General features: G+C 44.0%; 1 protein-coding gene across 3 annotated transcripts in view; it reads right to left on the bottom strand.

Annotated features, from left to right (window-relative positions):
• EGFR (epidermal growth factor receptor) overlaps positions 1-16,949 on the bottom strand; it is a 173,220-nt gene that overhangs the window by 99,696 nt on the left and 56,575 nt on the right. Inside the window, exon 1 of one of the 3 annotated variants that reach the window (XM_055803532.1) lies at positions 6,051-6,145. The exons of the other annotated variants lie outside the window; for them this stretch is intronic. The gene's annotated coding sequence lies outside the window, so the exon portion shown is untranslated. Of the gene's footprint in view, positions 1-6,050; positions 6,146-16,949 lie in introns of those variants that run through there. 3 annotated transcript variants of the gene reach the window in all.

The raw sequence follows: 16,949 nt of genomic DNA, 5'->3' as shown, positions 1-16,949 counted from the left end.
CCAAAAAACCAAACCAAAACCAAACCAAACCATTTTAACTGCCAGGCTATTTTTAAATTCTCCAGTGTTACACAACATGACAGGTATGAGTGAGGGGGTGGCACTTACTAGCACAAGGTAAGGGCAGGCAGAGAATGAGGATGCTCTTAGCAGGTAAAGTCAGGAAATGTTATGTCAAATGAAATGTGTGACCTCACTTTCGCCTCCATTAGAGCTCACCATGCCTGCTCTGCCTGTCATTACTTTTAGGATGCCATATTAGCCTAGCATACACATTTTGAATTACTACTATTTTCTTCAAACTTATAAAATTAAACAGATCTACCAACTCTTGGAAGAAATTCAATGACACACAGAATTTACAAGCTTTTTTTTTTTTTAAATAATCTTCTTTGGTAGGGATTTATGCCAGGGAGTACAACTTACATCAAATGCTAGGTAGGCATTGAGTGACCATCACGTGTATTATCAAATTGTCTGAAAGTACCTGGGAAAACACACCGCATTTGGCAAAGCACAGACAGAGTAAAGACACAGACAAATGAACTGGCACTACCACCCCTGGAAGCTGTTTTAGGTGGAGAAATGAAGTATCACTTAAACCCTTTGTATATGAAGCTTTGGAGGCTTTTTGGAAGCAGAAATGATTTTCAAAATCCATGAAGGAAAAAAATCAGGTGTCTCACGAAGGCTTTTTTGCTAAGGTGATTTATCATCTTTGCTACACATCATGGTAGATGAGCTGCTGAGCGTTTGCTGTTAGAGATCAGAATGGATATTTTAAATACTCTCTGTATTGCAGATGGGTTTCTGGTGATGCAGGTGGGATGCTATATGTATTTACTATTAAACACAGAGGGAGCAGCCAACTGCATGTCCTCTGAATGCCACCTGAATGTCAACCAGCAACCCTGAAATGGAGCTCAGAACAAAAAATTCCTCCCATCAATACAGAGGTCAAAACCTGTCCTCATGCGAAGCCTAGATTATCAGTATTATTCCCATGTAAAGTTATTGTTCTGTAATGCACTGAATTCTAATGGAGTGATGGTTTGTGCTCCAGGACTAAAGATTATTTTTAAAAAATATGGGTCCCTACTTGATTCACGTATCCCCAACCATATATATTCAATGCCACTATAAAGTCTTCCAGTAGCTTAAGCCAATGTAAAAGAAGAATGATACCTCAGCCCTATTCAACTGTAAAATGCAGTGAGGCCAAAATTTAAGCCCAGGCTTTGCAAAGCTGCCTGCCTGCTACGTTTAAACTAAAACTAGTTTCTAAAATCCACGTCACGTTGACCGAGGCATGGAGCCACGCTGCTTTTTGCTCAGCCTTCCTCGTCTGGAGCTCTTCCTGTGGCATCAGGAGCTGCTCACAGCTCTGTAAACTTTGACTCCCCAACAGAAAAATCCCGACACCTTGGGGGATTTCCCCACCACATAGCATGGCTGAACGTAAGAGCCAGCAAATCTCTACTTCCACTGTGTTTATGTGGAGTGCCACGGAAACTCTGAGTCAATTAAAAGAGTTTATTTGGTGTCACCGAGATTTTTTTTTTCACCTTTGTGAGTTTTTATACATACAAAGGCGGGGGGTGGGGGGGTGGGGGGGGGTGGGGTGGGGAGAAGGTCTGCAAACATGGGAGACAGTTACAATTCTTCCCTCAGCTGTTCTCCTGCTGCTTGCCGTCAGCTTGTAGGGCCAAAGTGAAAACACGTTGTACTATGGCTCACAGTCACAGAGGGTTACTCCAGACAGCCGGGAAGCCAATAATGCCGGGAAGATCATAAACGTAAAAGGCAACAGAAGACTTTGAGGGAGCAGAATTATTTTGTGGTGCAAAACGAGCCCGTTCACAAGACAACCCAGCAAGATGGGCTATTGATCCAACTACCAGAGTGAGAGTAATTAAAATAACAGTTCACTTCCGTGTGCTTGGTTCTCTTTTGCTTATGAATAGTGCAGAATTTAATAGCAATCTGGACGTTCCAGCCTGCTTTTGCCATCTATGTAGCAGGCACTGGGTGCTGGTGGAGCCTTATAGCACCTTCAGCTCCAAAGAACCCTAAACCTTGGTTCTGTTAAGCAGAGAACAGCCAGACTTTCATTCAAGGCTTTCATAACATCGGCCAGGTGGTAATTTGCTGGGAACAGGATGAGGTTATCAAAGCAGCACAAGGGGATTCTGTTCACTGCTATTTTTCTTCCTAAACCCAGTGCTCACTTGAAAATGTATCACTTTGTCTAGGAGAGATTTCCACTCGCAAGCGATTTGTCATGCGACTCCGAACTGCTGGGACTGTATTGATTCCAGAACTGCAATTGCAGTTGTCAGCAGCACGGGCTCCTGCAATCTGTTAAAAACATTCCTCGAAGGTGTTTAGTATGTTCCCTTCTCCTTTCCTGTGGGAAAGGCAGCCACGACAGGCTCTCACTCACCATCCTCTGCAAGGCTTGGTTGCGATGGTTTATTATACTGAAGCCCCACCAGTCTCTTTGCCCTTCCTCCCCGTCAGCCTCCCTCGCAGCAGAGCCAGCCGCGCTGCCTGATGCTGGCTGCAGCCTGCGGGCTGGTGGATACCACGTGATGGATCAGCCGTAGTGGCTGGAACCCCACTGCTCACCACCTTTGACACCCCCAGACAGGGACAGCAAAGCCCCAAGGACAGCCAGGGAACCAAAGGCAGAGGGTAACGCCAATCCAGTTTGCACAAGAGGATAAATCATTCCCTCGGTGTCCCTCAGTGTATCTAAACTGAGGCTAAGAATTACTTTTTTTTTCTGCTCCCCACCCCCCACCCCCCCCCCCCCCACCCCCCTTTTAATGTGTCTAACAGGACTACAGCAAGGTAGCAGCAAAATACTTGATCCCCCACATATGGCCAAAGAGCCAGAAGCCCAGCAGTTGGGTTACTATTGCTTGCTGCTGCCGCCGCCACCTTGCTTAGCCTTCGCTGCAGCAGCACCTCCGGGCTAGCTCTCCTTCAGAAAAGGCTGTGAGTTACATAGAGCATGGAACAGACCCATTCTTAGGACCTCTCTTCTTCCAGGAGTTTTTCTGTTGCAAATTAAACACTTTTCCGGACCCAACGGTAAGGTGAAATGAGGTATACGCAATCCCTTGGGCTCCTCGGCCAGCCCTTCAGCTAGCGGAGCCTGGCAGAGGGCCACTGAGAAGCAACAGTGCCGTGCTGATTTGCACCAGCTGAGGCTCTGCCAATAACCCTTTTAAGGATTTGGAAAGAGTCCCTGTGAACTAATAGGCCGAGAGATTTTAATCCAAGTGAAGGGGAAGGGTGATTCTGCCTGATCTTTGCCTCTTCTGAAGGAGGGGGAAGGAAAGCGGGAATAGTCCAGCTGAAATGGTCTGAAACAAAAGCAGGTGTCAGCGTACACGAGGTACTGCCTGGAAAACAGAAGGCTGCTGCAGCCTTAACCAGCATTCCTTCATACCAGAGACATGAATAATATTGGATTATACACGCAAGGAAAACACGCATCGTTCTCATTGAATCTTTTCTCCTTCCCCCATGTGCTTCTTAGCGATGACCATGATCAAAGATGAGGCTATGCCAGTGTGTAGCAGAAGCTTTTTTTTATTTGTTTTAAATGAAAAAGATGTCAAAATAACACTCCGAGTAGTTGCATCAGAACAATCCCACCAGGGGTGCAATGTGGAGAAGTGGCACAAGGGCTAAACTCATGATGGTCAAAGCCTGAGAGAGATGACTTAGCTTTGTTGTAAGAAACTCCTCTCTAAGCACTTTCTTCTTTCAACGCTGCTGAAATTGTTGCTAGCAACAAAGTAAAGTAAAAACAGAAGAAAATTTGGATCGAACATGCTCTCAGCAGGAGAGGGCATTAGCTGGCAGTCTGCATGCAAAGCAGACCTGCAGAGGTCATGGCAAGCTCTGCCAGAAATGCAATATATATAGTCAGCCCTTCTGAAAACTCTGTGGTTTGCCTTTAATTAATTTTAGTGTCATATAATCTAGCTATATTCAATGCTCTTTACAGGAACTGCTATGGATACCCCAGGAATCATGAAATTATCCAGGACAAACAGCATATTTTAAGAGCAACCACTTGAATTGCAGCTCTTTTTTGCAAAACTAAATTAGAGACGAGCTTTGTCTATAGGCATCAAACACTTAACACCAAAGGCTGCTGGCTGTGTTTCTAAAAAAGTGTATCAATGCATAAATAGACCTGTATCTCCTCTGAAAGCAGAAGACAATGGATAAACACTAAGTGCTGTCAAAGGGTACACAACATTGAGAGAGAAGGACATGCTACATGCTTTCACAGAAACACCAGTGTACAGACAAGAGTGATGTATTGCAAATATATATGACTACTATTATATAAATTCCATTGTATTAGTCATCATGTTCTTCTAGATATTATTTAAATCCCTTTCTCTAATGAACTGCAACCCTAAGCTACTCCAATTCTCTAAATAGGTCACAGGATACTGAGACATTCAAATCCTTCCATCCAGCAGCAGTATATGCAGCAACTACAGCAAAGAAAGTGAGAAAGGAAAAAAAAAAAAAGTCTGTATTTCATCTGGCTGTCCTTGTTTTGTTGGTATGCTCAGCTTGGTACTCTTTGCATGTGGAGAGGAAGAGGCAGTACAGGTTATATGCCTATGTTTGTATACATAAGGAGTGTAGGGGAAAACAAGCAGGGAGCAAGGAGCTGTGCTGAGCTCCCAGGGAAGTCAAAACACTCGGCTACCACCAGCAAAACTTCCCCCAATTCCATACCATACCCCACCATGTCATTCTCAGGTTCTGCAAGAGTTCCAAGGCATTCAGTCCTTGCTTATTTTGGGGGCAGCTGATGGGATTTAACATCTTGTGTATCACCCATGCCATGGCAGGATTTCCCACTTTGGTTGTAGTTGAGTTGTACAATAATTTTCCCTAGCAGGTAACAAAAATGCGCTGGTCTATCCTCTAGCTTCTCCTCAAACTCCCAAAAGAAAAACATTTGTATTATTCCTATTTTAAACACAAATTAACTACTCCGACCAAATGACCAGAGACCTGATTTCCAGCACAGCCCTACGAACAGTGGTACTGGCACAGGGTGGGGGTGGGAAACGACAGTAGGTAGCGATGAATGAGGGGCAGAGCAAGTAGTCCTTCAGCCAGCTTTGGGGATGAAGAAAACAGTCTTGGAAGCAGTTTCCTAAACACATATATACTGTAAATTATATTGGCATTCCATTCACTGCCTGTATCTTCTACTCTAATGTCTACATCAACTTCTCTGCACTGTACTTACAAACGTTTTGAATAAAGTAGTGGAGGTTATTTCACTAAGGCTCTGCTCCACATAAAACACTCTCCCCTGGGTGCTTCTGATAAATCTTCATTAAAGCCTAATAGAGTAATACACATTGACAGGCCTTTCTACATCTGTCACTGGAGAGTGTCCTCTCTTCCTGCCAGCTTAGGCTACAGAACCCCTTCGCAATTAAAAAAAAAAAAAAATAATAAAAAAAATCAGAGTTCAGATGTATTTAAAGAACTCTTCCTCCTCTTTAACTTTTGCAGTTCATTAGACCTCCATAATTAAACCAAATGGGAAATCTTCCAGTTCCCCAGCGGGTTTTTGTTAGTCAGCAAAAAAAGAAAAGAAAGTTTTCCTGCATGTGCCTTTCAGCTTGTACTCAAAATCCCAGGCTTTTCGTGTGAGCAGCTGCAGCAGGGTTACCCAGGGTCGGCTTGGGTAGGAAGCAAAGGTTTCCTCCAGTCAGATAGGGGGGAACACAGCCATGGTTGGCAAAAGGGGAAAGAGGAAACAACTTCTATTCAGTTCAAAGTGCTTTTAAAAAGAAAAGCAACAAGAAACATTACAGAAAGGGACTTAGCTAAGGGAGATGATGAAGAGACTTAAAACCAGAAGAGTCTAGATCAAGTGCTAAACATTCAGCAAAGACAGACAACAGAATCCCAACAAACCACTGGCATGGACTTTTGCTGGCATATCTATGCACATAGTTAGTGTACCTTAACCTCACAAACCTGCTTAGTACCTTTTTTCTTCCGATCCTCAGTTGCAGCTGAAGCAGCTGTGACTGACACGGTCCCTCCATCCTCCACCAAGCATCCCACACCTACCCCTAAGAGCTTACCAGCCCAGACATCCCAGACACGTGGTTACGCACAACAGCACGAGCCAACACACGTGGCCTTGTCCTTTGAATTATACCGTATTTGCTTTGGAGCAGGTCAGGAGGAGCATCGCCCTGCCCCTCAAAAAACAGGGGAAAAGGGGCAATATCTGTCTCGAGAGCCTCTCCCATAGCACTACCCACCAACGGCTACTTCACACAGGCTCCAGTAAATCCTACAACAGTATGGGAAGGTGCTTGAGCCAGAAAGCAGATCTGTTCTGCAGGCTTTGCTGCACCCAAGATGCTGCCTCTCTGAGGACTTAAAATTCAAGAATAACCAAAACCACCCTCCTCCTCCTAAAATCCCCCTCAAACCCCAAAATGCACCATGACTTGCAAGGTTCATGGGTTTCAATTTCCATCCTGTTTACAAGAAAAGGTATTCTTACCCATAAACGAAAAGCAAAGCTGATCAGTTTTAATATTACTAAACCCAAAAGCAGCTCTTTCTATTCCTCAGAGCCTGCCCCCCAAGTGTGTACGTGCCTACTCTCCTTGTTCAACCTGTGCCACTCATTAAAATCACTAGAAGACATGTCTACGTGAACACCTGATGAAAATACCTGTCGTGTTTATTTTCAATACTGGCGGTATTCACACCTCCTCCCCATTGCATAGGGTAAAAAGATGATAAAACAGACTTAAAAATATTTCCTTAAAACTTGGAAGAACATATGAGAAAATATATGGCTTTTTTAAAAAGAAAAAGAAAAAAAGCCACGTAGCACCTGACAGATTACAATAGCTGCAGAAACTGAAATTCGGTTTATCTCCGGAAGAACTGCAAAGCAGGGATGCAGCAGAAGCTGCTCCAGCTAGGTACCCCAGGAGGTCCTGCCTTCGGCAACGAGGACCGCTGCTCTGCCTCTGTGCGGTGGCTGCAGCCAGCGGAGCCGGCCACCATCCCAAGGGCAGCCACCACCCATCTGGTAATTGTACTGTGGCACGGGGACAAACTTGTGGTCAGGAGGTGTAACAAAACAAGCAACAATAGGTGGATATCCTCCCCGCATCTCCCCGCCCCCCGGCTTCTGCCCCCTAACCATACATCAGTGTTAAAGCCGCCAGAGACCTTGGTGTTGGTTTACACAGCCTGTTTTCCTCCCAAAGCACCTGTGTATGTGAGCATACATCGTTCCTAAGCGGATGCTCAAATAATCTCCAAAATCAATATTGATTGGTCATAGATCTTGTTTACCATGTTTTTATTCTACAAGCTGTACGCCTCACTGGGAAACCACAGAACTATAGGGAAAAAAACCCCAAACAACTCTTATTATTATTTGGTTCACGACAAGATTAATGACTTGAAACGCATAGATTAGTTTCTTGCTTCAGACTACACTAATCCTGTAACAACAGAACCCTGTTGCGAAATGAAAGAGAGTACAACTCAATATGCTATTCATGAATAATCCAATGTGGACACAGAGTTATTCAGTTACAATGCAATTAAGAATGAAAAAGAGAGGGTAACAGTGGTAAACACCCAGGGATATTTTGAATTTAATTGGGATTAGCATGTAATACGCTTACAGCCTTTTGAGAAGAGGCTACGCAGCGGTGTACTGAGAACAGAGGCATCTGAAAGCCCCAAGCTCCTCATTTAATGGTCTTTTCAGCTGGCAAAAGCTGCTTTCGACAGCGGGTTCATTTGCAGGGAGTTTAACCCAGCACCATCGCCTGAAGCTGAACTGTGCTGGGGCGGGGGGGTGGGGTGGGGTGAGGGGGTGGGGAGCAAGCTCCAAGGCTAAAGTCCATTTTGCAGGTTCAGGGGAGGGGAGCTGAAGAATGTGAAGGTGTTGCTGAAAGCCCACAACCTAATCTCTTCTCGCACGCCTGGGTCCTCACACACAGATACTACATCTAATATGGGAAGCATTCATCTTGAAGAAAATCGCAGAATAATGACAGATTTAGAGGGGTGCCAACGTGATGGTGGTGGGTGTACGATGCACCTACCTGGATGCTACCTCAAGAGCAGGTGTCATCTATATGCTTTCTGTGCATATTTCTTCCAGGGGAGGTATGACTAGGGGAAAGCAAATAATCAGTGACTATTTTCAATTTATGTCTTGGGAGGACGTATGGGAAGAAATCAAGCAGCCCTCGATGATTTATCCTCCGCTCAGAGGAATATTTCTGGCTTGGAGCAACATTTTGGTACTGCCCAAGTTGTTTAAGAGGCAACAGTGCAAATACCAGTGGCTTGTTTACAAGAGGAGGGCATCCATTGGCATCACAGTTGGTTGGGCTGCCCTTGCCTGCAAGGATGTGTCAGGGAAGAGGACGGGCTGGTTCAGAGCCCACACTGCTGTTAAGGGCTCCCCAAAGCATATTCAGCAGCTATGAAGCTCACTGAGGGTGTCTCTAAGGCTCTCTCACAGGGCTGAAAAGAGGGAAAAAACCTGAAGTACTGTGATTTTTACCTTGTGAATTTCCACAGCTTGTTCACTTTTTGGTGACTTAGTCTACAGAAGGGTAGTATGGAAACTTGAGCACACAACAGAATGAAAAGCAAGGAAAGCATTTGATAATTTTTCTGTTCTACCTGCTGATTCTCTCTCCTCCTTCAGATCACAAGTGTTAGAATGGTTCCATAAAAGCCAAGGTTTGTGGCGGGGCTCCCACTGCCAAGGCCCTACTATCCTTAGGTAGTCTCTGAAGATTTTCTTCCAAGCTGTTCCCACCATGCCTCTCATCCTTTAAAAAAACCCAGTGGGAATCAGTTGCACATGTTGCCTCAAGTATTTCTACAACTGTAGAGCTTTGTTTGTATGTGGTGATAGTGGGGGAAATGGCTTTATTCTAAATATATCTCCCCCTTACATCTGGGTGAAGAAACAAGGATGAGGTTATCCTTTTAAGTGCTAGTAACCAGAGCTAGTATATTTGTTATTGCTGCACCTCTGAGAAAACTGCTTTAGGGACCATTGTACTAAATGTTATTTTTCTCATGTAAAGACAATCTCTGCTCTGGTGAGCTTATACAGATCCTCCTTCTGCCAACAACTTAGCAAAACACAGAGCAAATATTCTGCTGACTTATGTCTGCTGCAGCCCCACTGAAATCAATGAGGTTGACCTACTTGTAAATCGAGCAGAATTTGATTCCTGTGTTTATTTGTGGATGGCTACGGAAGAGGCTGACCAAGCCTGCATGGAAAAAGATAACTCAGAACATCAGAGGTAGCTTCTGCTTGGACTAAACTTCAGAGGGTTTAAGTGCTGAACATGGGAACGGATGGACGAATTATTACAAAAATAGCAACCGGACTTAGCAACTTTGCTTTGTTAACCTGAAAAGTGCTCGGGGAGACCCCATGCTGGAAGAATTCACATGATCCCACTGTTACACTTACTACCGCTTTTCGTTTATACACCTAATTTGAATAAAAGGAAACCAGCTGCGGATCCATCACATACACCGATACCACGACAGCAGTAAATTGAAAGCAAAAGGCAAAGAAAAACTCAGAAAAGGTTTTTAGCTACACCACGTTAACTGGCAAGGCAGCAGAGCCTGAAACACGCTTCACCTGCCAGGCACAGCATTTGCAACTGGCCTGAGCATCGCGAGCAACACAGAAACATAAATCTGAACATGTGCTAATGGCATTAGTATTCGCCAAGTGGCTTCTAGTTGCCACACGTTTAACAGGGATAGAAGTGGTGAAGGGGCATAGCTCAGAACCAAAGTAAGTAAAGGTTTGGGCTGATGACTGGGATTAAGATACCAGCACCACCGTTTATCTGAAAGCACCAGGAACAGCTGTCCCAGCTGCTGAGCTGCTACCCCAGGTTCAGGAAGGATTTGTGCATCACAGCCTGTAAGCATCACTCCGCAGGAATGGGAGAAAAGGACTGCTAGATGAAGCCTAGCAGTCTGGAGAATACTTCTGAAGATTGCATCTTGTCCACAAAAAGGGTTTTTTTGAGATCACAAGCTATAAAAAGGCTGGACAGTAAAAGCACATAAGAATTGGAAGGACCCAGGACCTGGATTTGGATGTGGCTGGGAGTAAACCATCTCTTCTGCATCCTGCAGAAAACAAGCCAGCCTGCTCTCAGACCTAGCAGAAGCTGTGGTTCTCGCTCATTGACCAGCCAGCTGGGTGGGCTGAGAGATTGATAACATCATGCCTGCATCCTCATCTCAGGAGCAAAAATCTGGACAGAAAAAAGTATGCTACCATTAAGCGAGCAAGCACAGGAATTATTTAAAAGTTCACAGAGTGAAGGAGGAAAAGTCTGAGTACAGGCAGGGTAAAGCATCTTAAAAATGAGCCTTCACACAGAGCTCTCCATCATTTCCAGGATGCTCTAAACCAAGCTGGCATGCTGCAGCACGAAGGCCAGTTTTGACTGGCACGCAATGGCTCCTGGCTTCCAACGATTTCCAAACTCAGCAAGAGCTAGGAGCCAGGAGCCACTACCTCTCACAGACACACCACCAGCATGCTTAATTTGGGAAAGGAAAATACAGTCTAGCACATTAGCTCTGAAGGGCTGCCAAGTCCTGCTCTCATCTACGCGGTGCTGAAGCTGGCCAAAAAATAGGGAGGAAAAAAAAATTCGACACCAGGTTGGACTCCCTCAGTAACAACCCCCCTCCCTTCCCAGCCATCTCAGTGTCTCTGCTCTTACCTTCTCTGAGTGTAACAGGGGACTGGAGCTTATGTCCAACGCTGATAGAAACATCGAGCCACAAGCAATCTGGGAGAAACTGGGAGCTGGGCCACACAGTGAGTCTACAGAGGAGCTTGCATGTTCTGTAATGCTGAAATAATCAGTTCTGGGGATTGTACTCGTGCTTGGTTCACTATCCGGCTCAATACCACCACCGAGTATGACAAAAATGCTGCCTTCAAGGCTGCTCCACCATATGCACCCCTGCATCTAATCCAACTATAATTAAATAAACCTAATTTCAAATGGGGAAATTTCAAACCTGTTAAGAAGAAACCTGCAGCTATCATGTGAATTAAGAAACATTTTGGCATTATACACACGTGTATTATTAACAGAAGTTAGGTCTTATCAGAAGAAAACCCATAGGTCTTTAAACAGAATACTACCATCACTTAGATCTTTTCAGAGATCACAGAGTAAACAGGCCTCCAGAAAGGAGTTTTATAAAAATAAATGTATAATAACAATAACTGTGGAGATAGCTGTATTTATTTACATTTCAAGCCCTAGGAAGCATTGATGTCTTATTTCAAAACATTCTCGACAAGCAGGAAGACTAAACCCAGCATTTTGGGTGGGCTTGTTTGAGTTTGTGAGGCTTTTTTCAAATCATTCTGTCATTTAATCACTTGCTTCCAGGACACTGTGTTTTAAAGAAAATGTCAAGTGTCATCAGTTAACAGTGCTGACAATGGGAAAAAAGAAGGTTTGCAAGTGCATATAGGATCTTCTATCTGGCTTTGACCAGCACTAGCTGGCAAACAACGCTTAACCTCAAAAAAACATGCTTCAGAAAACACACTGAAATACACACACGAATGTACTTGCTTGCTGTCTTTTGTTACTAGTATTAGTACTAGTACTAGTATTAAAAGCTTGAAAATTTTCTGCATTCACTAGAGGAAGCACCAGAAGAAAGGACTCCAGTAACACATGACAATGCAGGACAACAAAATATAGTATGCAGAGCACAGAGAGCAATTCAGAGCTAATCTATACATCCACTGTCCCATGAACTGCTTTTAAACACAATTACAATTCCTCTGAAGGACATGAGCAATGATGGATCACATTCGCTTCCATCTCCCTCCAATGTTCCCACTCATTCATACCAGGCCATGGAGTGACCACTACTACCTATGTTGACCGCAGCAATTCTAGCCGTCCCACTGAGTCCGTCAGCTCCATGCCTCTCACTTCTATCCCTAAACACAAGTCACCCTTGAGTTTCACTCATGGGGATGAGCCCACCCCAGCTGCAGTTTCCATGGGCACTGCTGGAACCATCAGCTGGGACCAGCTTAGAGGGTTTTCTCATGGAGACGATCTCATGTGTGCTGTCTCCCAAACCATCCATTCCCAAGAACAGGAAGAAGCAAACATAATAATTGGCTTTCACAGTCATGATTAAGAGGACTATAGATTTTGCCCCACCCCTAGGTCAGCCCCAATACCTCTCCAGCTGCAGGGAGATGCTGGACAGTTCCCCATCCACGCAGCAGAGTGGAGTCAACAGAGGCATGGACAGTAAGGTCCTGGTCAAGCATCAAGTAAATGGGATACAATCACCCATTCTTCTGAAAGGTTCCTACCATTTGTAATACTCAAGCCACCATAAATCCCAGGGAAACAAACCAAAGCACAAGAGAATTCAAAAGATGCTGTCTTAGATTAAAAAAGAAATGACAGCTTAGTTTTTATTCCTTAAATAAACTATTGAAAAACGTCTTGGGAAAGAAGGCAAGGTTTTTCCAATGAACTGCACAGTAAGGGAAGTGCCTTGTTTTGGAAGCTGTATCAATTTCTGATACTTTCTTGCCTCCTCTTAGGTTCATTCAGCTAAAAAGTAACTGCTCAGAAGTGCAGCATAACTACAAAAAGATGATGCCACTCATTCATATAAGAAATGAACCTGCTAGGAAAGCAGCAGCAAACACCCTGCTGATCCATTGCCCCAAAAACCCTGTTTTAAAAGTATATGAAAAAAAGAGTATAAATACTTACATAAACACGGCACCATTCTTACAAAGTCTCAATATTCTGGATTGATGTTGCTAACTTTGCTGCTTGAAGGAGCTGAGCAGCTGGTCTGTCACACAAGAATGACGCAGCCTCTTGGACACAGCATAGACTAAACAATGATAGTCCACTTGCAGAACCTGGCAGAAGTGTCCCAGCCTCTCCCCATCCTTCTTTAACCACAGGCTCTCTCCTTGCTCTCTTGATTTAACATCCGCCACCTGTTTGCCGCTCAGTGTCTAAAAACTGCCTTAGTTTCTGGACTTGCAAGAATGTTGTGTCCTCACAAGCCAAAACCCTCATTTATCTCAGAGAAGGTACCATCTTTTGCTCCTTCTCATAATGTCTTTGAATTAACGATGCTTTCCAAGAAGAAAGAAGAGAAATGCAGGAAAAAAACCCAAACAAATGGAGACAATGTCCACTTGAATTGGCCCTCCCCAAGCAGACAAATATTCTGCCTCATAGCGCTAGCACTGCCCATGAAGGGGCCAGTGAGGCTGGTCAGATAATCGTGATGTCCTCATGGTGCCCAGCTTGTTCCTCCTCTATCTTCTGTTAAGGCAGTGAGTTGTTACTGGTAATTAATTACTTAATATTTTAAAGCAGTAATCCTGGTTCAGGTATTTTTCCCCTTGGAATTTAGCTAGGGTCAGGTATTGATGGCACCTAATGAAAAGCTTTGAGAGGAACTCATGACCACCTATCATTTTCAAACATGTTTTGGTAAAGAACAGAAATGCATACAAACACAGCAAGGAAAATAAGCGGAAGAATACAGTGAAAAGCACCCATTTTTCAGCAGTATCATCAGAAGTTAAAGCAATAGGACATCTCCTTCTGTCCCGTACCTTTCCCATGTTGTTCCCCTCTCCCCTCCTTGTTGGATGGTACAGGGAGACCTTGTGATCCTGGTTATAATTTACTTTGCTTCCAGCCCACTGGGGCTCTGATTCGATGTAGGCAGCCATCTTGTGTCAGAAACAAAACTGTCACTTAAAACAGGCCAGACCTAGCCATTGGGTCACTCCAAAGCAAGTCAATCTGAAGAACGTGCGATGGGCCAAAGAAGAGCAGAAAGGAGAACACGCTTCCAACGTTCACCCTGGGAAGCTGACTCTGAAACTAAACACAGCTCTTTCACTTGCTCTAGGACTGTGGGCCGTGCTGGAACAAAGCATGTTTCACCTCTGCTTTCCTTGCAGGCACTTCCATGGCTTGATCTAGAACATGATCTTCAGGGCTGTGCTTCACTACCTGCCTATACAGCACCTTCTCCAAGGGGACCCTGATCACGCCTGGACCCACTGGTAATCCACCCCAGAAAACAGCATAACAGGAGCTCATCCCTGACCGTCACACTTGCAGATAGTGGAGACCCAGTTTTACACAGGCAGAATTTCATGCATCAGATTCTTGTTTCAGCTGCACTAATCCACTAACTCCAGTAACTTCATGGGGAGTCATGCTTTCCTATTTCACGTACATTCTCTAGCTGCAGGGGTCACTAAGCTTCAATAAAGACTATTTTAAGAAGTCAGCTCATCTCTCTCTCTTTTTTTTCAAAAAAAAAATTCCTAAACTCAACTATGAAATTGAAGAAAACCAGACAATTTGTCATTAATCCGTCAATTGAGATAGACCCACTGAGCTAAGATAATGGCACATATTGAGCGGTACAAGCTCAAGAATTGTTGAGCTGAGAATGCGCTAAGCTGCCATGAGAAATCTGTGGTGTCTCAGTGTGATCTCACGCTGTAATTTCCATTCAAGGGAGGCCCTGTCAATCAAGACACATTAGAAATTATTTAAGACTTCTGGCATTGCTCAAAAAGGTCTTAAAGCACCACATTTACATAAACACTTCAGTTTTAGTTTCTGATATAACAGATGCTATGGCAATGGTTGGGGCGTTCATGCTATCACAGCATAAACAAGTCAAGATACATAAGCAAAAATAAATTAAAAGCATCCCCCAAATTGAAAGGCAAATATTTTACTGTGTTGCAAAATAAGCAGCAAGTCCACATGGAATAACATGTTCTGGTCATACATGGAAGGTCATGGGAAAGAAAGGAGCAAGCCCCATCTCTAAAGCAAAGTAAAGCAAATAAACATGTATTCCTCCCTCACTGGACATGAATCCAGTGTTAAGGCACTTGTAAAGATAGCTTTAATCAAAGAAACCCAATGAATCAGTAACTGTCTGCTCTTATAAAAACGAAGCGACATCTCCAGCTGTAGCTAGTGGCAGTCCATTATGGGCATCGACACACCCCCCCTCCTCCGCCAGGCCTGCTGCGGGTGCCCGGCACGCAGAGGTTGCGGGAGCCTCAGCTTCACCCCCCCTACGTCGGTCCCTCTCTCATTTTTTGGCACAAGGCTCACCTGCCCGATGTTAATCTGCTCACATTTGATCTGTGTACCCAAGTTGCCATGGAGTAGGACAAAACTTTGTAAATCTCCACTGTTCAAACAGATTCTCTTGAGATGTGTCATTTCAACGTTTTCTCAGTCTCGCCTCACGTACCATCTCTCCTCCCTCCTTCCCCTCCAGCCCAATTTCCCTTCTCATTCCCTTCAAGAATAGCACATGCAGTGAGAAGTGAAAATGCAGCAGCTGCTCACTTGTTAAAATATTTATATTTTTCATTTATGTTTTACAGATTGAGCCAGTTATGCTCTCTGACCCAATCTGAAAAAGATACAGAGCTGTATGTTTTATTTAATCTAAATGAACATGCAAAGAGTCCACAGCATTTGGGAGAGACAAACACAAGTGACAGGTCGGGAGACGGAACAAAAAGAATATGCATGTTATTTCTTTTTAAAATATAATCCTGGTTTCCGATCCTTTCTTGGGAATGTTTATTTTTGTATTAACACCACAACTCATTTCAACTGCACTATAAATATTTCTATTAATTTCCTAGTTTAGTTTAAATTTCATTAGTAACCTAAATACAGAAAAAAGGAAATGTCTTTAAACGATCAACAAGATGCAGAGAATTTTGCTGGGATGCTGGAAAGGCTCCTGTTTGGTACTGACCCCAGTCCAGTGCAATAGCCCAGCAGTGATTTTGGTAACTTGTTCTTAAGCACAGCTACAGCAATCCCTCCAAAAATGCTACAGACACCGCATAAACACGCAATTAATGCACACGCAAAAAGAAGTGCACTTACTGCACTGGTAAGTATGAGAATTAAGACCTGCTTAGGTTTCAGCTGAATTAACATTAGTTGAGAACAAAAAGTCGGTCCATACGGAAATAATTAGTTAAATGAAGACTGAAGGCTTGGTATGAACTTCCCTTAAGTGAAGCAGAAAAAAACATATTACTTTCCAACTGTACAAATGACCTTAATTTTTTTTTTCTTTTCCAGTAGAAAACTCTCACCATTCATTAGAGCATTTCACATACAACAGAGGCCTTAAAAGGAAATGTGGCTCTCGCCTACGAGCAAGATGGATATCTACCCGGCCCCCACTCCTGCAGCCTTCTTGGGTCACAGGCGGAGGAGGAAAGAAGAAAAAGAAGAAAGAGTGTTGTAGGTCTCCCCTTCATCACTTCAGTTCTCTTCATTTATTTTTGCTTTTCATAACATTAGGCTGAACTGCAGTTGGATAATATGTCATCAACTGAGAGCCAGGGTTAAAACCCATCCATGGATTTGAGCTTTCTTGGTTCACAGTTCTCTGAAAAATGGGGGGGAGGGGGGGGAACCTTCAGATGGACTGTAACTCATTGAGGTGTTTCACACTGTCTTTGCTCTGTGGCAGAGACCCACAGGCATGCATTCGTTTAGCAAAGAGCTGAAGGAATTGAGCATGCTCCTATCCCCATCCCCTCCCTCTGCTTGCGCCGGCTTTGGCTCTGCTAGCCGGGGCTGATGAACCTAGACCTGAACACTGACACACTCTCCTTACATCTCCTTCCTACCCTGAGCAAGACGTGGATGTAGCTGCCTGGGCTTTAATTCACAGCAGCTTCGGTTTCTGTAGCTTATTTAAAAACTCAAAATGATAGGTACTATACAGGCAAAGCC

The sequence above is a fragment of the Falco peregrinus genome, chromosome 5, assembly GCF_023634155.1.
Source record: "Falco peregrinus isolate bFalPer1 chromosome 5, bFalPer1.pri, whole genome shotgun sequence".
Taxonomy (NCBI): Eukaryota; Metazoa; Chordata; class Aves; order Falconiformes; family Falconidae; genus Falco; species Falco peregrinus.
The sequence above is the reverse complement of the archived record's forward strand: the minus strand, read 5'-3'. Positions and strand labels throughout refer to the sequence as shown.